We start from the raw sequence: 24,379 nt of genomic DNA, 5'->3' as shown, positions 1-24,379 counted from the left end.
CTCAGCTATCGGGGCGGACATCTTAGAAGTGATACGTTCGGAATCTCCTTCCACGCTTCGGTCAACCACCTCTTGACATCTAGCAAATCAATCACTTCAGAATGCTTGCACATTATTCATTATCGATCACTAACATCAACAAAGTGATAAGACGGCGGCGATAGTTCTTTTTTAGCATTTCAAAAGATGCCCTGGTTCATCGTTCATCGTCTGACAAAGAGAGCAGTTACACTCGGTGGTAAATATAATGCTCTGATTTCTCCATCTGTGAGTTTGTCTCTGGCAGGTTGCGAAGGCGCGTTACCAAGAAGCAGCAGAGCTTTACTCGCGAAATTGTTGTCTTTCAAGTATTTCTCTACATCTGGTACGAATTCATTTTGGAACTAGATTTTCAAATTTTCTGAATTCATCAATGCTTTCTTTTGATGAGTGCAATGTAAAGGCACGGATTCCTGATTTTTCAGGTTGTTAAAAGCCATAAGTTTTCCTGACTTGCTAATAATGTAAGCCTAAACTTGTGGTTCCTAGTTCCATTACTGCAAGCCAGTATGCTAACTCGTTCCTTACCTTTCTTGTACGTGGATAGCGCAGGTTACTTGTTTGAAGCAAATGTGTTCGTAGGGGGCATCTTGTAAGTTAAACCACTCTCTTCCCGGTCGTACAACAGCTCGCCACAAATTTCCTCCTCTTCAGTTAACTTCGAGAGATAGTCTTCAAACAATGGCACAAACTCTTCGTCGGCGGATAAAACCTCTCCACTAATGGTAATCAGGCGAATGCCGAACTGTTTTTTACACCCATTCAACTATCCATCACTGGCAGTAATTAAGATTTCTTTCAATTTCTTTACGCTTACCTTTCAACATTGTCTTCCATACTTTTATTCCACTTCCATTATGTTGGGAAGCACATCATTTTTCAATTTTTTTTGTCGTTTATCACCAATTTAGGGCTCCTTAATTAAAACACAAATAACAACACGAAACAACGCCTTAACAATGCACAACTTTGTACATCTGATATGCAACTGAAAAAAGGGAGAACATAGGTTTGGCACCACAGCTGCTCTCTATGCGCGTTCATTGTTGTTTGCGAGCGCTGGAAGTTTGTTGAAGAGTGGTTCCGGTAATTCACTCAATATTAACAATACAGTATGCACCATATAATTGAGACTCTAGGTGTGATAGAAGCACGGAAGACGCACGAACATAACGAAAGGCTGCACAGCATTGTAGCTGGCGCCCGCTTGTGAAAGCTTTGGAAAAGTACGGTACGTAGAATAAATTGCTCGTCATTTTATAACGATGAAGCAATGCTATGATATTAACGGATAGCACGGAGGCCGGACAGTCGAGATTTACTTACACGAAGTCAAAAGAAGACGAAAGACGAAGAGACCAAGAGACATGGGATATTGTAGTAGTCATAGTAAATAAGGAGTAGGGCAGTTAAATTCAGTCAAGCCACTACAATATCATATTTATAGCCAAGAAAAAAATATCGTTGTGATCAAATTGTCGATTCAGTAAGACTAATTACACAAGTCATGAAAACTAAAATGAAAATCGTTATGCAGGATGGAGAAAGAAAATTCCGTCCAAAAAGGGCTCGTGAGAGATGGAGTGACAACTCTGGTTAAGAAAAGAATGGAATGAAAATCGCCAGGATCATTTTCAAACAAATCATCGAGGTACTTTCTTTATACGAGTAAGGGAAACTATTGAACAATTCTAAATGATTATGGCTGGACAGATACTTAAACGGTTGCCGTCCCGAATGTAACATACCGCATACCCGGGCAAAGAGCAAAATGGATAAATGGACTGCAGAGTGGTCCATAGTTGTGGTATAATACTTTTAAATGAATCAGGTGGATAAATAGAAATTTAAGGTCACGTAATATGACGTGGGATAGGGAAAATCTATACAGCAACGTCATCGACATGGATGCCATTTTGAAAGCCGTCTTCTTGGATGATCTTGCGTATTTTCAAATAGAGAAAGAGAATTATACGAGGAAAAAAAAAGCGCATGTTTAATTTGAGAATAACGTTCTTAATTCTCGAGTTATTTCGCATTTTCTACAGAACAAATCAAATAATGAGGATGACACATAAAGGTTACATCTTATCCACCACGTTCTAACTTTGTTGTTATTAGCTTCACCTATTCCTGATGGACTTTCATCAACACAATTACCGGAATGTGAACATAAGCATCGGGAATCCAGCTCCTGAGGTGTCGGTGTACGGCTGACCACAGTTCCCTACGACATGGGGAGAGCGCTGCGCCCTGGACTCTTACTGAACGAAGCCTGAACAGCGGTTGATGTTTCATCCGTAGTCGTTTTCGATCGTTCAGTTTTCGGTTTGTCTACCGCAGAGCCAATGTCGCTTAATTTCGCGACAAGTTTCATCAGCGCACTGCCGATAATGGATACTATGTGTCGGTGGCGTTGGTTGAGATCCTCTCCGATCACGCGGGAGCTCCTCTCTCCTGATATCAGGACGATCTCAGTGAATTCAGGCTGTGTTAGCGCGATCAGGTTTCACATCACTTCGAAGTAAGAACCATTCGAGAACGAATAAAACTATGCTGAAACGAACGGCACTATTGTTTGTATCGAATAATTATCTGTGTCTTTGCTATGCCGCTAGACACCCTTAAGATTTGCATCCACAACACGACGACTTCAAAAATGGCTCCCATGTTGGTAACATAACTTCACAGGTCCTCTCTCCCCCACCCCCTCCCCCCATCTTAGATTATCTGACTTCAAATTTCAGTTTATTCACCTATTTGTGTTTTAGAAGAGTGGTTTCACATCTAAGAACCACGCTATTGTAATGTAAGAGACCAAGAAAAACGTAATGCAGTATGCCATACCAGACAAAATTGTCACTCGAGCAACATCTTATTACTTTCATAAATACTCGGGGTCATGACGATTTATTCATGTATGCTAATTTCTGATTGTTATGTTAAATCTGAATACAAACAACAATGTTATTAGTCAACTGTGAAAACGTTCTAATGCTTTGTAAACATTATCATGTTACCAACTGATACGTAATTTAATACAAAACAAGCACACTACGTGACAATATCCAGTGTTCTGTTATGCCATGAATGTTAGCAAAGAAATTAAACAACTGATTATGTAATACTTAAGATTTTTCAAGTTCTGACTGTTAAAATCTTATTTCATGTCCAGAGTAGTTGATAACCATTTATAGAGTACATTTAAAACTAAAATGTTACACGTTTTGTTCTCCAGAGTCATCAATCTGTTTTTGCGCTTATTATGTACGTCATGGTGCTTCTTAACTGATTTTTAATTAATTCAAGTATTTGTAAGTAAATTAAAATAGTCTTATTCGTAATACTCGCCGTGACTTTCAATATTAAGAATGTACAGGTTATTTGTTTTAACTTGGGACAGCTAAATATCTTGAAAGCGACGCATCGTCCAAAAAAAAGGTTTTAGCTGAAAAGTTAATATTAGTAACGTGACATCTGTGTGTGGTAGGACTGATCATCTCCTAAGTAGTGTTCCTGAGTGAACGGGGTTAAGTTTATACTTTCAAATGGGAAACTATTTGTGTTGCATATTGGGATTCTATTCCAAACAATACATACGGTTTATTCATATCATTGTTACCCATTCGTGGTCGATGGCACTGAAACGTCAAATATCGAGTGCGCCTGTTTTTGGAATTAAGAACCAGCCCGTTTGACTCTACATTTAATTTACGAAGTAAATGTAAACCTTGGTGTTGTAATGGCTGATACTGGTGTTGAAACGTCACTCGAGTGTTGCAGATGTGATCATACACTACAAATAAATTGGATAGATACTGACATTTATGGCAAATTGGCTACTCGTATTGTTTTGTACTTTTCAGTTCCATTCTGGGGTAATTGTGGTTAGTCCGTAAACCATCGCAACGCTCGATTTCGATGCCCGCCCTCGAACCCCGCCATCAGGATGACTGATTTCCGCTGTGAGTTTCCATAGAACCGAAATAACTCTAGCGCTTGCTGCTACGCTGCTACCGGTGGAATACAGACAACAACCGTCGTAGTAAGATGAAATGTCCATGAAATGATAGAGGCGCACCTGCCATCGATACTCACCGAAATCTAGCACCCAAATGGTGAGAGGCAAGAGGACTCACTGAACCCAAGCATCCACGTCGTTGTTCCTGGATCAGACTAAATATAGTTCCTAACCATATACTGAAACGGGTAACTATGCTGTACTGAATTATCAAATTTGCAACACTAAATTAAATTTCGAACATCCGCTGGAACCCAAAGGTTTAGATTTACATCATAAATTAAACGTAGCATGAAATGCGTCCACTCTTAATTACAAAAACAGGCACACTTGATATTTGTCGATTATAGTGCCATTTACCACAAATGAAAAATAATGGTTCAAGTAAACCGTACGTATTTTTTGGCGCAGAATGCGGATACGCAATGAAATGTGAGTGGGGGCTGAGCGAGGGGGTTCCCATTTGAAAATACAAAGTTGACCCGCTGACGCAGGAGGGGTGGTTAGGAAGTGGTCTGTTGTAGCACTGACAGATGTCCCCTTTAGTAATATTAACTTTTCGGCTGGAACATTACTATCGTACGATGCGTCATTTTCGAGACATTTCGTTGTTTCAGGTTAAAACAAACTTCCTGCATAAAAGGATCGGCGTCTGCGATCGTTGACTCAGTATGGTGGAGTTTAGACGAATTCACAAGTTAGTGTTGGAGTTCCGTGTAAATTCAAATCATGTTATTTTCAATGAACACTAACCCTAAATTTAAATGTAATGTGTTTGCCAGTTATTTGGTGTGGTGTCACCGCCAGACACCACACTTGCTAGGTGGTAGCTTTAAATCGGCCGCGGTCCATTAGTACATGTCGGACCCGCGTGTCGCCACTGTCAGTAATCGCAGACCGAGCGCCACCACACGGCAGGTCTGGAGAGACTTACTAGCACTCGCCCCAGTTGTACGACGACTTTGCTAGCGACTACACTGACGAAGCCTTTCTCTCATTTGCCGAGAGATAGTTAGAATAGCCTTCAGCTAAGTCCATGGCTACGACCTAGCAAGGCGCCATTAACCATATCAGAGAATTTTACTTGTATTATCAAGAGCGATGTACCACAAGGATGAATTAAAGTTAAGTATTCCTGGAGCTACGTACTTTTCTTCATAGCATTCATTACGTATCCTGTTCCAGACTTCACGCCAGCCTTTCGGTTACCCGTCACTGTGGACTGGCTGTCTTGTCAGTCCACAACATTTGGAATCTCAGAATCACGTTGCACAAGCCAGAAAGATGTTGGCTGCAGCGAAGAGATCGTAGGCTCGATTGTCGATGTTTTATTGAACCTGTGAGATGACTATTATTCTTTCTTACCGAAGCATGACGCAAAATAATAAACTGTAATTTTTACTGTGGTACTGCAAGTTGGTAATGTTACACTGTAGATGGAACGGGGCAGTAGTATTTCCGGACTGATATACAGTAACGAGTGCGACGCACTTACGTAGTGGGGAGTGACGTCATCTTTAGCTCTGACGATGGGAGCGACACATCATGGCTCGGCCGCCCATGACACCGAGCGTGATTCGTGACCAGCCGACTGCCGGTCACAAAACGGGGAGATGGAACTTGGCCCAAAGCGCACATATCGCCCGGTGGTGATGTTCCCTACAGGTCAGATGACATGATCGTCTTCACAAACATCTCCATATCCATTGAACATTCCTCGATCCATTCTGACACAATTCGAGAGTCGAGTTGGGGTGTGTCTTGCTCAACGTACAGCTTGACTGAGACGTATTGTTGGCGAACAGGCACTAGATGAGACACAACGTACATGTACTGTATCAGTCACCTGTTGATTGTGGTTGGTCCCTAAACCAGTCAAGTCAGACGCGTCACAGACTCCATATGAAGATACATCGACCATGTGCCTTAAAGTGCCTTTCACAAGGGCAACTTTCTGGTCATATTCGACTACTCGAGTCTACTGGCGGTTTCTTGCTGCAGCGAGACTGGTAAGCGAACTGTTAAACCGGAGTAAGAGTATGTTGTGGAAACTACGTCGGAAGCGACACATTTACTGATCTGATAACAGCAATGTAATCAACGAATCTGATCACTGATGTTCTTTCACTCTGAATTATTTCCAAACTTCCACTCAAGATAGCAATGTCATCAGCGAATCTTATCACTGACGCCGTTTCCTGAGGCTTGATTTTATTTCCGTCATCGCTGTTTCGATATACGGTATGGGAGGAACACTGCATCTCTGCCTTACGCCCTTTTTTGACTAAGCAAGTTCTCAATTGGTCTCCATTCTCGTCGTTCTCTCTTGCTTCTTGTACATATTGTATAATACCCTACAGCTTATACTTATTTTTCCGAGAATTTGAAACATCCCGTACCTTTACAGGTTGTCGAACATTCGTTGCAGGTCGACAGACCTATTAAGGCACAGAATAGTAAGGGATAGAAATTAGAAAATTTCATTGGAACTCGTTCACTCTGTCACAGGCACTCGTCCCAGAGATAGAGGCAGGAAGAGAGAAGAGAGAAACTATGTAGCGAGTAGGTCATTGTCTGTCGAGTTGGTTGGTTGGTTTGGGGAAGGAGACCGGACAGCGTGGTCATCGGTCTCATCGGATTAGGGAAGGATTGGGAAGGAAGTCGGCCGTGCCCTTTCAGAGGAACCATCCCGGCATTTACCTGGAGTGATTTAGGGAAATCACTGTCTGTCGAGTGAAGATACGCATTCAGCAGGAAGGAGACTGCGAGACAAAACCGTAGGAAGCGAGACAAGCGTATTCGTTAACTCTTAAGACGTGTTGCAGGAAAGTCTATCTCGTTCATAAGAGCACATAGCGAGGGACTGCCAAAGCAGTTAACAGCGTATTAAGTGAACACAGCAGAATAAAGAGGATACTTGCGTCATTATGAACCGATCCTTGCTTCATAGCCTCACGCTAGCTCCCATTAGATACTCTAGTTCTCGTCATGAGTTGATCACTGGAATCGATGGCATTCACAGCATTAGCATTTGATTCCATGATTACGATACTGTAGTGAATCCACGTCCTAGATGCTCCAGCACAGTCTATGAGCTAGCCGGAGATGTGCTCAGGACGATGGCCTTCACCTGACGAACTTCATGCTGGTTACCGTCTGCCCTCTGCTGCTGGAGAAACTGAATGTCACAGAGAGCTGCCAATACAGGACTTCGACGCGCAAGCCATCAACAGGGCCTCTTGGGGTCGACGTTCCTATTCAACACTCACGCGGCTTCGGGTGCTGACACCTACCAGGGATAGGGAGGACATCAACCCACCATACGATGCCATCTAGAATCCAACACGCAGCGAAATGAGCAACAGCCGAGGCTGACACGAAAGAACGACGACGTGTAAACACTGAATTGTAATAATGTTTTACTAACGTTGCTGGCGCTTCACAGGTTCCGAATAGGTATCCTCATTTCACGCAGACGTGTCCCCCCTCGGTCCTCGGTAAACCTTTTGGAGGTCTCTAGGTTTTTATTCGCCAGCCGGCGTGCACGATACTCTTGTGTCCCCCACATTCTGGAGAACGCTCTGTACCAACAAAAGTGTTGGAGGAGACTTCTTCCAGGGTAGATACCACTCTGCACAGTTCAAATTCACTTGCTTGCTAACACGACTGTTTGTTAATGAAGCGCAGTGCTACTTGTTACGATTCCGCTCTTTTGAGTGCTTTCAGGGGAAGCAACTGAAGCACAGCTTTGGTAACAATAACGGTGTACACACTGATGTGTACCAAGAGATACCTCCTAATATCGTGTCGGAACTCTTTTTTCCAGCGTAGTGCAGCAACTTGTCGTGGCGTGGGCTCAACAACTCGTTGGAAGTCCCCTGCAGAAATATTACACCATGCTGACTGTACACCGTCCATAATTGCAAAAGTGTTTCTGGAGCAGGATTTTGTGCACGAACTGATCTTTCGATTATGCCTCGTAAATGTTCGACGGGATTCATGGCGAGCGGTCTGGGCAGCCAAATCATTCGCTCGAATTGTCCAGAATGTTCTTCAAACTAACGATGACAAATTGTTAGCCGAACATAACCATTTCCAATCAATGGCTGGTTCAGTGGGATCAGAGGATCGGGTCCATTACAGTCCAGCCCAAACCATTATGGGGCCACCACCGGTTTGCACAGTGCGTTTTTGACAATTTGCATCTATGGCTTCGTCGGGTCTGCGCCAGATTCGAACCCAACCATCAGGTCTTACCAGCTGAAATCGGGACTCATCTGACCAGGCCACGGTTTTCCAGGGTCCAATCGATATGGTCAAGACCCCAGCAGAGGCGATGCAGACAATTTGGCACTGTTAGCAAAGACATTCGAATTTGTCGTCCATTGACATAGAGCATTAACACCAAATTTCACCGCACTATTCTAAAGGATACGTTAGTCGCATATTCCTCATCCATTTCTGCGGCTATTTCACGTAGTGTTGCCTGTCTGTTGTAAGTAGGCTGTTTATGTTTTCTTATTGGCAACGTTACGTAGCGCTCTGTGTGCTAGTTTGCATTGTTGTCTGCCATTGTGGTGTTGGGCAGCTGGAAGTGAACAGCGCGTAGCGTTGCGCAGTTGGAGGTGAGCCGCCAGCAGTGGTGGATGTGGGGAGAGAGATGGCGGAGTTTTGAAATTTGTAACACTGTATGTCATGAACTACTATATACACTCCTGGAAATGGAAAAAAGAACACATTGACACCGGTGTGTCAGACCCACCATACTTGCTCCGGACACTGCGAGAGGGCTGTACAAGCAATGATCACACGCACGGCACAGCGGACACACCAGGAACCGCGGTGTTGGCCGTCGAATGGCGCTAGCTGCGCAGCATTTGTGCACCGCCGCCGTCAGTGTCAGCCAGTTTGCCGTGGCATACGGAGCTCCATCGCAGTCTTTAACACTGGTAGCATGCCGCGACAGCGTGGACGTGAACCGTATGTGCAGTTGACGGACTTTGAGCGAGGGCGTATAGTGGGCATGCGGGAGGCCGGGTGGACGTACCGTCGAATTGCTCAACACGTGGGGCGTGAGGTCTCCACAGTACATCGATGTTGTCGCCAGTGGTCGGCGGAAGGTGCACGTGCCCGTCGACCTGGGACCGGACCGCAGCGACGCACGGATGCACGCCAAGACCGTAGGATCCTACGCAGTGCCGTAGGGGACCGCACCGCCACTTCCCAGCAAATTAGGGACACTGTTGCTCCTGGGGTATCGGCGAGGACCATTCGCAACCGTCTCCATGAAGCTGGGCTACGGTCCCGCACACCGTTAGGCCGTCTTCCGCTCACGCCCCAACATCGTGCAGCCCGCCTCCAGTGGTGTCGCGGCAGGCGTGAATGGAGGGACGGATGGAGACGTGTCGTCTTCAGCGATGAGAGTCGTTTCTGCCTTGGTGCCAATGATGGTCGTATGCGTGTTTGGCGCCGTGCAGGTGAGCGCCACAATCAGCACTGCATACGACGGAGGCACACAGGGCCAACACCCGGCATCATGGTGTGGGGAGCGATCTCCTACACTGGCCGTACACCACTGGCGATCGTCGAGGGGACACTGAATGGTGCACGGTACATCCAAACCGTCATCGAACCCATCGTTCTACCATTCGTAGACCGGCAAGGGAACTTGCTGTTCCAACAGGACAATGCACGTCCGCATGTATCCCGTGCCACCCAACGTGCTCTAGAAGGTGTAAGTCAACTACCCTGGCCAGCAAGATCTCCGGATCTGTCCCCCATTGAGCATGTGTGGGACTGGATGAAGCGTCGTCTCACGCGGTCTGCACGTCCAGCACGAACGCTGGTCCAACTGAGGCGCCAGGTGGAAATGGCATGGCAAGCCGTTCCACAGGACTACATCCAGCATCTCTACGATCGTCTCCATGGGAGAATAGCAGCCTGCATTGCTGCGAAAGGTGGATATACACTGTACTAGTGCCGACATTATGCATGCTCTGTTGCCTGTGTCTACGTGCCTGTGGTTGTGTCAGTGTGATCATGTGATGTATCTGACCCCAGGAATGTGTCAATAAAGTTTCCCCTTCCTGGGACAATGAATTCACGGTGTTCTTATTTCAATTTCCAGGAGTGTATATTATGACTGTTAAGGTAAATACATTGTTTGTTCTCTATTAACATCTTTCAATTGCTAACTATGCCTATCAGTAGTTAGTGCCTTCTGTAGTTTGAATCTTTTATTTAGCTGGCAGTAGTGGCGCTCGCTGTATTGCAGTAGCTTGAGTAACGAAGATTTTTGTGAGGTAAGTGATTTGTGAAAGGTATAGGTTAATGTTAGTCAGGGCCATTCTTTTGTAGGGATTTTTGAAAGTCAGATTGCGTTGCGCTAAAAATATTGTGTGTCAGTTTAAGCACAGTCTTGTATAAATGTTCAAAGGGGACATTTCACTGTTAGCACTGACCACTTTACGCAAACGCCGCTGGTCTAGGTCGCTAAGTGAAGACCTGAAATTCGGTATTCTCGGCACATCGTTGACACTGTGGATGTCGGAATACTGAATTGGCTAACGATTTCCGAAATGGAATGTCCCATACGCCTGGTGCCAAGTACCATTCTGCGTTCATACTCTGCTAATCCCTGTCGTGCGGCCATGATCATGTCGAAACCTTTCCATATGAATCACCTGAGTACAAATGACAGGTCTGCAAGTGCACTGCCCTCTTATACCTCGTGTACGCGACGCTACCGCCATCTGTATGTATGCACAACGCTATCACATGACTTTTCTCCTCAGTCGTATTACATAATTACAATCACATAATTATTCAACAATATCTAGATAAAACGGTTACATTTCTTCGAAACACAACGAAGTGTATTAGTCGACCAAAATACACTCCTGGAAATGGAAAAAAGAACACATTGACACCGGTGTGTCAGACCCACCATACTTGCTCCGGACACTGCGAGAGGGCTGTACAAGCAATGATCACACGCACGGCACAGCGGACACACCAGGAACCGCGGTGTTGGCCGTCGAATGGCGCTAGCTGCGCAGCATTTGTGCACCGCCACCGTCAGTGTCAGCCAGTTTGCCGTGGCATACGGAGCTCCATCGCAGTCTTTAACACTGGTAGCATGCCGCGACAGCATGGACGTGAACCGTATGTGCAGTTGACGGACTTTGAGCGAGGGCGTATAGTGGGCATGCGGGAGGCCTGGTGGACGTACCGCCGAATTGCTCAACACGTGGGGCGTGAGGTCTCCACAGTACATCGATGTTGTCGCCAGTGGTCGGCGGAAGGTGCACGTGCCCGTCGACCTGGGACCGGACCGCAGCGACGCACGGATGCACGCCAAGACCGTAGGATCCTACGCAGTGCCGTAGGGGACCGCACCGCCACTTCCCAGCAAATTAGGGACACTGTTGCTCCTGGGGTATCGGCGAGGACCATTCGCAACCGTCTCCATGAAGCTGGGCTACGGTCCCGCACACCGTTAGGCCGTCTTCCGCTCACGCCCCAACATCGTGCAGCCCGCCTCCAGTGGTGTCGCGACAGGCGTGAATGGAGGGACGAATGGAGACGTGTCGTCTTCACCGATGAGAGTCGCTTCTGCCTTGGTGCCAATGATGGTCGTATGCGTGTTTGGCGCCGTGCAGGTGAGCGCCACAATCAGGACTGCATACGACCGAGGCACACAGGGCCAACACCCGGCATCATGGTGTGGGGAGCGATCTCCTACACTGGCCGTACACCACTGGTGATCGTCGAGGGGACACTGAATAGTGCACGGTACATCCAAACCGTCATCGAACCCATCGTTCTACCATTCCTAGACCGGCAAGGGAACTTGCTGTTCCAACAGGACAATGCACGTCCGCATGTATCCCGTGCCACCCAACGTGCTCTAGAAGGTGTAAGGCAACTACCCTGGCCAGCAAGATCTCCGGATCTGTCCCCCATTGAGCATGTTTGGGACTGGATGAAGCTTCGTCTCACGCGGTCTGCACGTCCAGCACGAACGCTGGTCCAACTGAGGCGCCAGGTGGAAATGGCATGGCAAGCCGTTCCACAGGACTACATCCAGCATCTCTACGATCGTCTCCATGGGAGAATAGCAGCCTGCATTGCTGCGAAAGGTGGATATACACTGTACTAGTGCCGACATTGTGCATGCTCTGTTGCCTGTGTCTATGTGCCTGTGGTTGTGTCAGTGTGATCATGTGATGTATCTGACCCCAGGAATGTGTCAATAAAGTTTCACCTTCCTGGGACAATGAATTCACGGTGTTCTTATTTCAATTTCCAGGAGTGTATTATTGCACCTGAGAATGAGGACGAATCGGTCGGCTTACCGTGAGTTAGCGCGTAATGTCGACCGATAGTACAGAGTGGAGCAAAGAAAAAAGGCCTGGACATTTCGAAACCATTTGTGGCAGCATTGACGGAGGAGGAAGACACCTACAATTACTTGCAACAAGTTGGGGCAACTGCCCATACAGCCGGCCGAACCTTGGAGCACGTTTACACGTCTTCACGCCTGACGGAGTTATTAGGTCAGCCTGGTTGCGGGCCTACCCGGCCACTCAGGTCACCTGATCTGTCAATGTGCGATTACTTTGTGTGGGGAGACACCAAGTCTAAGGTGTATCGCAACAACAACAACAACAACCCTCAAGGGGTTTTCTGCAAGAGGTTTTTTGCGCACTCTTTCTCAGAAAAAAACAAGGGATAATAAAAAATAGACGGCCACCACCAGGGCTACCGAACTATGTTTTAAAAGACCAGTAAATTCAATAGACGTTTTCAGTGTAACATCTGTTCCGAATGTGACTGTTTAGCCGGTAGCCCTAACTTTAATGTGGTGTTTCTCTGGTATTGTCTGTTGTCTATAAGGGATAGAAATATTAGTTTGACCAAAACTGGGTACGCGCATTTGGGAAATTTAGTGAAGTCGATAACTGAGAATAGGCTGCCTGTTGACCACCTGTGGTCGTCTATAGCTGTAGCTGCTTTTGGGGAAAATAGAACAGGAACTGCACTTGATGATTAGCTTAATAATGAAATGTCTCTATATAGTAAAATGGTGAGACGAAAGAGGAAAATCCGTAAAAGACTACTGCAGTTTGTTTTCTGGGAGAAAAGAGGTAGTCTTTCAAGGATACGATCAAATAGCACACTCTATTTACCTGGGAAATTGTGTGTGGAACTGTTGTGAAGTACGCTGTAGAGTATGATTCGCTTTTAGCGGACCACATAGAATTCTCTTCTATGCTTAAAGGAATTTGTAATGAAATTGAAAATAATCTGATACACGACATAGATTCGACGGCTTTATCAGGTATAAAGAAGGAAAATGTAGATCCTGTTGTAGCTATCATGATTAAAGAAACTTCAGATGTGACAAACGAAGCACAGTTTTTTATTGTCCTGCGTTATTTAGATATGTAATGACAAACATGAGTACGCTATCGTAGAATTTACCCGGCACATATTATCAGAATTCGGATGTGATGAAAAATTTATTGCACAAAGATTTGACGTTGTGGCGACTATGGCGGGAAATCTCACTGATGTTCAGCTTGAAGCCATGTACTAAATATCGGATTCTCTCAAAGCACCAAGGGAATACAGGAGTGTAAAATATCTTTTAGTTCTCGTAATGGACTTGCAACACACTCTCTCTCATTTTATACAGGGCTATTACAAATGATTGAAGCCATTTCATAAATTCACTGTAGCTCCATTCATTGACATATGGTCACGACACACTACAGATACGTAGAAAAACTCATAAAGTTTTGTTCGGCTGAAGCCGCACTCCAGGTTTCTGCCGCCAGAGCGCTCGAGAGCGCAGTGAGACAAAATGGCGACAGGAGCCGAGAAAGCGTATGTCGTGCTTGAAATGCACTCACATCAGTCAGTCATAACAGTGCAACGACACTTCAGGACGAAGTTCAACATAGATCCACCAACTGCTAACTCCACTCGGCGATGGTATACGCAGTTTAAAGCTTCTGGATGCCTCTGTAAGCGGAAATCAACGGGTTGGCCTGCAGTGAGCGAAGAAACGGTTGAACGCGTGCGGGCAAGTTTCACGCGTAGCCCGTGGAAAATTGGCTCATGCCACAACTGGAGACCGACAGCGCCGACTTCATCTTTCAACAGGATGGTGTTCCACCGCACTTCCATCATGATGTTCGGCATTTCTTAAACAGGAGATTGGAAAACCGATGGATCGATCGTGGTGGAGATCATGATCAGCAATTCATGTCATGGCCTCCACGCTCTCCCGACTTAACCCCATGCGATTTCTTTCTGTGGGGTTATGTGAAAGATTCAGTGTTTAAACCTCCTCTACCAAGAAACGTGCCAGAACTGCGAGCTCGCATCAACGATGCTTTCGAACTGATTGATGGGGACATGCTGCGCCGAGTGTGGGAGGAACTTGATTATCGGCTTGATGTCTGCCGAATCACTAAAGGGGCACATATCGAACATTTGTGAATGCCTAAAAAAACTTTTTGAGTTTTTGTATGTGTGTGCAAAGCATTTTGAAAATATCTCAAATAATAAAGTTATTGTAGAGCTGTGAAATCGCTTCAATCGTTTGTAATAACCCTGTATATATCTCGAAGATCTGCTAAACGTGTTAAATTTTTGGATACATTTTTTCAAAGTCGTCGTCCATACGTCTGTCCAACGTGACGGAATTATTCATCAACATTGGTAAAAACTTCGTGCAGGAACAAAATTAAACTTTGTGATGTGTTTAGCGCTGTGCTAAAACATCCTCAAGAAAGTGAGTCAGATATTTGAGCACTGATTAATGGCTTTTTGGTACTTTTAGATATCAAATTTGTTTTTCTCTTTAACACATTCGAGAAAATATTTACCTCCACCGATGGGTTCAATAACATCCTTTAGAACTAAGCAAGGGATATTTTGTGTGTGTGTGCGTGTGTGTGTGTGTGTGTGTGTGTGTGTGTGTGTGTGTGAATTCCTAAGGGACCAAACTGCTAAGGTCATCGGTACCTAGGCTTACAGAGTGCTTAATCTAACTTAAACGAACTTCTCTAAGAACAAAACATGTTGTGACTTGGCAAGACAGCCAACTCACTATGCGAGGAGGCCGAAATGCACGCGCTTAGCTCACGCAGGCTTGCGTGAGGTCTGCAACAGTGTAAAGTAGTTAATATAGCAAATAAAGTACGTAGTTGATGTAATACTTAACTTTCTTCCATAATTGGAGAACATCGGTCTTGATGATACATAAGTGCAATCTCAATATACTGGTAATGGCGCCTTGCTAGGTCGTAGCAAATGACGTAGCTGAAGGCTATGCTAGCTATCGTCTCGGCAAATGAGAGCGTATTTGTCAGTGTAGCATCGCTAGCAAAGTCGGCTGTACAACTGGGGCGAGTCCTAGGAAGTCTCTCTAGACCTGCCGTGTGGCGGCGCTCGGTCTGTAATCACTGATAGTTGCGACACGCGGGTCCGACGTATACTAATGGACCGCGGCCGATTTAAAAGCTATCACCTAGCAAGTGTGGTGTCTGGCGGTGACACCACGAAACACACACACACACACATCGATGCCCGAGGGAGGACTCGAATCTCCGGCGAGAGGGCCGGGCAATCAGTGACATGGCGCCTCAGTACGAGCGGTCACTCCGCGCGGCGGGATATTTAGTACTGGTGGTAAAAAATACAACAAACACGCCGCTCCACAACCGTGCTACGTGGCGAACGTGAACAAGTTTTCCAAGAAACACTGTCTCAGGTAGGAGAATCTTCAAAGACAGAAAATATCAACCATAAACACATCTATTGCGAACAGTCTGATAACATTGATAGCTGTATGCTTTTAAGATTTAAAGGTTATTCTAAATTTAAACTTTAAAATGAATTGTAACGTGGAAAAATATGGAAAGTTCATCGACGATATTTAGTTGAAAACGGTGATGAATCAAGTGTACAGTGCTGAAGAGTTCAGAAATAAAACCACGAGTCAAGTCACAAAACTACTGAACACTAATTAAATCGTGAACAAAAGATTTCGTCATATTCATATACTGTGTACAATTTCTCTGAGTACGTCTTCAATAGAAATGTTGTTTACAGCGACGAAAGAATCTTCACTGAGGTGACAAAAATCATGGGATAAATCCCGCCGGCCTCGGAGGCCGAGCGGTTCTAGGCGCTTCAGTCAGGAAACGCGCGACTGCTACGGTCGCAGGTTCGAATCCTGAATCGGGCATGGATGTGTGTGGTGTCCTTAGGTTAGTTAGGTTTAAGTAGTTCTAAGTTTTCGGGAGGACGACGGTTCAATCCCGTCTCCAGCCATCCTGATTTAGGTTTTCCGTGATTTCCCTAAATGGTTTCAGGCAAATGCCGGGATGGTTCCTTTGAAAGGGCACGGCCGATTTCCTTCCCTAACCCGAGCTTGCGCTCCGTCTCTAATGACCTCGTTGTCGACGGGACGTTAAACACTAACCTAACCTAACCTAAGTTCTAAGTTCTAGGGGAGTGATGACCTCAGATGTTAAGTCCCATAGTGCCCAGAGCAATTTTTTTGGATACCTCCAAATATCGTGTCAGACCTCCTTTTGCCCGGTGTAGTGCAGAATCTCGACATGGCATAGACTCAATCAGTCGTTGGAAGCATTCTGCAGAAATATTGAAGCGGTGCTGGCGCTTCAGCCATCGATAACGGTAAAAGTGTTGTCAGTGCAGGATTTTGTGCACGACCTGACCTCTCGACTGTGTCACGTAGATGTTCGATGGGATTCATGTGGGGCGATCTGGCTGCCGAATTGTCCATAATGTTACTCAAACCAATGTGGCCTGGTGACATGGCGCATTGTCATCCATAAAAATTACATCATTGTTTGGAAATACATAATCCACGAATGGCTGCAAATGGTAACCATTTCCAGGCAATGATCGGTTGAGTTGACGAGGGGACCCAGCCCATTCCATGTAAACACAGCCCACTTCCTTATGGGGCCACCACCAGCTCGCACAGTGCTTTATTGACAACTTGGGTCCAGTGCTTCGTGGGGTCTGCGCCACACTAGAGGCCAACCATCACCTCTTACCAACTGAAATCGGGACTCTTCTGACCAGGCCATGATTTTACAGTCGACTACGGTCCAACCGGTATGGTGAAGATCCCAGGAGGGTCGCTGCAGGCGATTTGGCGCTGTTACCAAAGGCGCTCGCGTCGGTCGTCTGCTGCCATACCCGCCAAATTTCTCGGCACTTTTCTAAGGGATACTTTCGTCTTACGTCCCACATTGATTTCTGAGGTTAGTTCACAAGGTGTTGCTTGAATGAGATTTTCACTCTGCAGCGGAGTGTGCGCTGATATGAAACTTCCTGGCAGATTAAAACTGTGTGCCCGACCGAGACTCGAACTCGGGACCTTTGCCTTTCGCGGGCAAGTGCTCCACCATCTGAGCTACCGAAGCACGACTCACGCCCGGTACTCACAGCTTTACTTCTGCCAGTATCTCGTCTCCTACCTTCCAAACTTTACAGAAGCTCTGCTGCGAACCTTGCAGAACTAGCTCTCCTGAAAGAAAGGATATAGCGGAGACATGGCTTAGCCACAGCCTGTGGGGGTGTTTCCAGAATGAGATTTTCACTCTGCAGCGGAGTGTGCGCTGATATGAAACTTCCTGGCAGATTAAAACTGTGTGCCCGACCGAGACTCGAACTCGGGACCTTTGCCTTTCGCGGGCAAGTGCTCCACCATCTGAGCTACCGAAGCACGACTCACGCCCGGTACTCACAGCTTTACTTCTGCCAGTATCTCGTCTCCTAAGCTGTGCGTATCGGGCGTGAGTCGTGCTTCGGTAGCTCAGATGGTGGAGCACTTGCCCGCGAAAGGCAAAGGTCCCGAGTTCGAGTCTCGGTCGGGCACACAGTTTTAATCTGCCAGGAAGTTTCAAGGTGTTGCTTGTCTGTTAGCACTCGCAAGTCTACATAAACGCCTCTGACCTCGGTCGCTAAGTAAAGGCCATTGGCTACTGTGTTGTCTGTGGTGAAAGGTAACAACTGAACGTCCCATGCGTGTAGCTCCAACTAGCACTCCGCGTTCGAAGTTTATTACACTACTGGCCATGAAAATTGCTACACCACAAAGATGACGTGCTACAGACGCGAAATTTAGCCGACAGGAAGAAGATGCTGTGATATGCAAATGATTAGCTACTTAGAGCATTCACACAAGGTTGGCGCCGGTGGCGACACCTACAACGTGCTGACATGGGGAAAGTTTCCATCCGATTTTTCGTACACAAACAGCAGTTGACCGTCGTTGAATGGTGAAACGTTGTTGTGATGCCTCGTGTAAGGAGGAGAAATGCGTACCATCACGTTTCCGACTATGATAAAGGTCGGATTGTACCCTATCGCGATTGCGGTTTATCGTATCGCGACATTGCTGCTCGCGTTGGTCGAGATCCAATGACTGTTAGCAGAATATAGAATCGGTGGGTTCAGTAGGGTAATACGGAACGCCGTGATGGATCCCAATGGCCACGTATCACTAGCAGTCGAGATGTCATGCATCTTATCCGCATGGCTGTAACGGAAAGTGCAGCCACGTCTCGATACCTGAATCAACAGATGGGGACGTTTACAAGACAACAACCATCTACACGAACAGTTCGACGACGTTTGCAGCAGCATGGACAATCAGCTCGGAGACCATGGCTGCATTTACTCTTGACGCTGCATCACAGACAGGAGCGCCTGCGATGGTGCATTCAGCGACGAACCTGGGTGCACGAATGGCAAAATGCCATTTTTTCGGATGAATCCAGGTTCTGTTTACAGCATCATGATAGTCGCATCCGTGTTTGGCGACATCGCGATGAACGTGTATTCGTCATCGCCATACTGGCGTATCACCCGGCGTGATGATATGGGGTGCCATTGGTTACACGTCCCGGTCACCTCTTGTTCGCATTGACGGCACTTTGAACAGTGGACGTTACATTTGAGGTGTGCTACGACCCATGGCTCTACCTTTCATTCGATCCCTCCGAAACCCTACATTTTAGCAGGATAATGCACGACCGCATGTTGCAGGTCCTGTACGGGCCTTTCTGGATACAGAAAATGTTCGACTGCTGCCCTGGCCAGCACATTCTCCAGATCTCTCACCAGATGAAAACGTCTGGTCAATGGTGGCCGAGCAACTGGCTCGTCATAATACGCCAGTCACTACTCTTGACGAACTGTGGCATCGTGTTGAAGCTGCATGGGCAGGTGTACCTGTATACTCCATCAAAGCTCCGTTTGACTCAATGACCAGGCGTATCAAGGCATATATTATGGCCAGAGGTGGTTGTTCTGGGTACTGATTTCAGGATCTATGCACTCAAATTACGTGAAAATGTAATCACATGTCAGTTCTAGTATAATATATTTGTCCAATGAATAGCCGTTTATCATCTACATTTCTTCTTGGTGTAGCAATTTTAATGGCATAGTGTAGTTCCCATTGCGCGGCCGTAATTACGTCGGAAAACTTTTCACATGGACACTACTTGAGTGCAGATGACAGCTCCGCCAACATACTGCCCTTTTATGCCTTGTGTACGCACAAGTACCGCCATCTGTATTCGTGTGTATCGCTATCCCATGACTGTCACCTGACTGTAAAGCTACTTTCGAAATTCTACTGCAGAAGAGATACTGCTTCGCTTTCGAATTATTTTTACTGAAGCTTGCCTACTTGGAGAACTCACGATGAAGGCACATTTATTTGAGGAGGTGATTATCAAATTTCCTTCCCAGAAGTGGAGAATGTAAACTCAAAAAATGGTTCAAATGGCTCTGAGCACTATGGGACTTAACTGCTGAGGTATCAGTCCCCTAGAACTTAGAACTACTTAAACCTAACTAACCTAAGGACATCACACACAGCCATGCCCGAGGCAGGATTCGAACCTGTCGCCGTAGCGGTCGCGCGGTTCCAGACTGAAGCGCCTAGAAACTCTCGGCCACACCGGCCGGCAATGTAAACTCAGTTCCGTTGACACTGCAGAGGTGATATAAAGTGTCAAGTGTGAGTTTAAGGCCAGAAACTACTTATTTTCTGTAACACCTCGCTAATTGTAATGGAAATTAATGTTAGGTCTAATTATTTCAGTATCTGTTCTTTAAGTTTAAATTATTACCTGCTGTGATTTCAGTCTTTAATCTCTACTGTCTTCACGTAAGATATTATCAGCTGAGTGTGTATCCGAAATTAGCCTGCCTTCCATTTACTATTGTTTGGTTCAAATGGCTCTGACCACTATAGGACTTAACATCTGAGATCATCAGTCCCCTAGAACTTAGAACTACTTAAACCTAACTAACCTAAGGACATCACACACATTCATGCCTGAGGCAGGATTCGAACCTGCGACCGTAGCGGTCGCGCGGTTCCAGACTGAAGCGCCTAGAACCGCTCGGCCACATCGGCCGGCTACTATTGTTTATTTATTTATTTATTTATTCTTCCGTGGGACCAAATTAAGGAGAAGTCTCCATGGTCATGGAACGAGTCAATACATGAAATTATAACACGATATTAGAAACAGATAAAATGAAATATTAAAAAAAAAACATATTCAGGTGACAAGTCGTAAGTTTAAATGAAGACAATCAACAATGTAACACTGGAATTTGCTTAATTTTTTAGCTCTTCCAGGAGCTCCTCGACAGAATAGGAGGAGTGAGCCATGAGGAAACTCTTCAGTTTAGACTTAAAAGAGTTTGGGCTACTGCTAAGATTTTTGAGTTCTTGTGGTAGCTTATTGAAAATGGATGCAGCAGAATACTGCACTCCTTTCTGCACAAGAGTCAAGGAAGTGCATTCTACATGCAGATTTGATTTCTGCCTAGTATTAACTGAGTAAAAGCTGCTAACTCTTGGGAATAGGCTAATATTGCTAACAACAAACGACATTAAAGAAAATATATACTGTGAGGGCAATGTCAGAATTCCCAGATTTTTGATTAGGGGTCGACAAGAGGTTCTCGAACTTACACCACATATAGCTCGAACAGCCCGGTTTTGAGCCAAAAATACCCTTTTTGAATCAGAAGAATTACCCCAAAAAATAATATCATACGACATAAGCGTATGAAAATATGCGAAATAGACTACTTTTCGTGTTGAAGTGTCACTTATTTCAGATACTGTTCTAATGGTAAATAAAGCAGCATTTAGCTTCTGAACAAGATCCTGGACATGGGCTTTCCACAACAGCTTACTATCTATCCTGGACATGGGCTTTCCACAACAGCTTACTATCTATCCGAACGCCTAGAAATGTGAACTGTGCCGTCTCGCTTATAATATGCCCATTCTGTCTGATCAAAATATCGGTTATTGTTGAATTGTGAGTTAGAAACTGTAAAAACTGAGTCTTACTGTGATTTAGCATCAAATTATTTTCCACAAGCCACGAACTTATTTCATCAACTACATTATTTGTTACTGTTTCAATATTACACATAAGATCCTTCACTATCAAGCTGGTGTCATCAGCAAACAGAAATATTTTTGAATCACCTGTAATACTAGAAGGCGTATCATTTATATAAATAAGAAACAGCAGAGGCCCCAGCACCGACACTTGGGGAACGTCCCACTTAACAGTGCCCCATTGGGACTGAACATCACTACCACTCTAAATATTGCGGGGAATTACCCTCTGCTTTCTGTTCTTAAAGTAAGAGGCGAACCAATTGTAAGCTACTCCCCTTACTCCATAATGGTCCAACTTCTGCAGTAATATTTTGTGGTCAACACAATAAAAAGGCTTCGTTAAATCAAAGAAAACACCTAGCGTTCGCAACCTTTTATTTAATCCGTCCAAAACCTCACAGAGAAAAGAGAATATTCCATTTTCAGTTGTTAAACCATTTCTAAAACCAAACTGAACATTTGACAGCAAATTATGTGAATTTAAATGCTCCAGTAACCTTGTATATACAACCTTCTCGATAACCTTAGCAAACACCGATGGCATAGAAATAGGTCTAAAATTGTCAACATTATCAATGTCTCCCTTTTTATAAAGTGGCTTCACTAACGAGTACTTTAATCGGTCAGGAAACCGACCACTCCTAAAGGAAAAGTTACAGATATGGCTGAGAACTGGGCTAACATACATAGAACAATACTTCAGTATTCTGCTAGATACCCCGTCATATCCATGAGAGTTCTTGGTCTTTAGTGATTTAATTATTAACTCAATCTCCCTCTTGTCAGTATCATGGAGGAGCATTTCAGGTAACAGTCTCGGAACACTTTTTTCTAAGAGCGCTATATGATTCCCTGTTGGGACTAGGTTTCTATTTAGTTCACCTGCTATATTCAGAAAGTGATTATTAAATACTGTACATACATGCGACTTATCAGTAACACGGACATTCCCACTACGCACTGATGCTATATTCTCGACCTGTCTCTGCAGACCAGCCACTTCATTTACGACTGACCATATGGTTTTAATTTTATCCTGAGACTTAGCTATTCTATCTGCATACCACATACTTTTTGCCTTCCTAATAACATTTTAAGCACCTTACAATACTGTTTGTAATGGGCTGCTGCATTTAGATTTTGACTGTTTCTAACGTTTTGATATAATTGCCACTTTGTTCTACAAGATATTCTTATCCCTCTAGTCAGCCACCCAGGCTGCCTGTTTGTGCTAGTACCCTGTTTTAAACGTTCTAACTGAAAGCAACTTTCAAAGAGCATGAGAAAAGTCTTGAGAAAAGCATTATATTTATCGTCTACTGTATCAGCGCTGTAAACATCTTGCCACTCTTGTTCCTTTATAAGGTTTACAAAGGTCTCTACAGCAACTGGATCAGCTTTCCTGAACAGCTGATGACTATATTTAACACGTGTTTCAGCATAAAAATCTTTTAAAGTTAAAATTTGCGCATCATGATCTGAAAGGCCATTCACCTTTTTGCTAACAGAATGCCCTTCTAGTAATGAGGAATGAACAAAAATGTTGTCTATGGTTGTTCTACTGTTCCCTTGCACTCTCGTTGGAAAGAATACGGTTTGCATAAGATTATATGAATTAAAGAGGTCTACCAGCATCCTCTTCCTTGCACAATCACTTATACAATTAATATTGAAGTCACCGCATATAACTAACTTTTTGTATTTCCTATAAAGTGAACCAAGAACCTCCTCTAGCTTTAGCAAAAATGTTGTGAAATCGGAGTCTGGGGATCTATAAATAACAACAGTTACAAGTTTAGCTCCGTTAAATTTAACCACACCTGCACAACATTCAAACACCTTTTCAGTGCAGTACTTTGAAACATCAATTGACTCAAATGCGATGCCGTTTTTCACATACATGGCTACTCCCCCACGCCGCAAAGAGCTCCTCGAAAAGCAGCCAGCCAACCTGTATCCTGGTAAAGGAAGCCTCTGAATTATCTCCTTATTTAAGAATGTTCAGATATACCAATAATTTCAGAGTCAACATCTATAAGCAGTTCACTAACTTTATCTCTAATACCTTGTATATTTTGATGAAATATACTAATTCCCTCATTACTCGGATACCTAAGCTTTGTCAAAAGTGATTCCCTTGTTAGAGAGACTTCCCTTAAGCAGGAATACCTATCAGCTGACTTCAATCTAAAAAAGGTGCAGCTCTAACACCCACTACTGCAGGAATTTTCACACGAGTGATCCCACCAACGCCACCTATGCTGTCACCTATAAGCTTTGCCAACCTCCCCTTCCCATACCTGTTGAGGTGCAGGCCGTGTCTAGTGAAACCCGTCCTGCTGATAGACTCCACCGACACCACTGAAATGTGACCCATGCTTTCTGTCATCAGCGCACCCCCAAGTCTCATGTTATTACGCCTGACGGCTGTATTAAGATGAGGCCGATCGTGACGCTGAAACAGTTCCACGAAATGCACATTCGTGTTGCCAGTCTGAGTGGCTATCTTTTGCAGGTCACCATCTATGTTATACTCCCCATCCCTATCAATACTATTACCAGCCCCACCCACAATCACTACCTGATCCTCTTTAGTAAAATCCCTACATAACCCCCCTATGTTAACAGTCACCTGAGCCAACCCTGCATTAGGCTTCACAATGCTGGTGACCTGGTACAGCAGAACCTTCTTCTTCCTCTTCGACTTTGCAACTGTTCTAGGCACAGTAACTACTGAGGTCTGCTGCATACTTCCTACATCTACAGCTACTAGAGATTCCTCTCCACTAGACTCTGACAGTTGGTCATATCTATTGTAAACA

The sequence above is a fragment of the Schistocerca cancellata genome, chromosome 5, assembly GCF_023864275.1.
Source record: "Schistocerca cancellata isolate TAMUIC-IGC-003103 chromosome 5, iqSchCanc2.1, whole genome shotgun sequence".
NCBI classification, from domain to species: domain Eukaryota; kingdom Metazoa; phylum Arthropoda; class Insecta; order Orthoptera; family Acrididae; genus Schistocerca; species Schistocerca cancellata.
Note: the sequence above shows the minus strand (reverse complement) of the source record.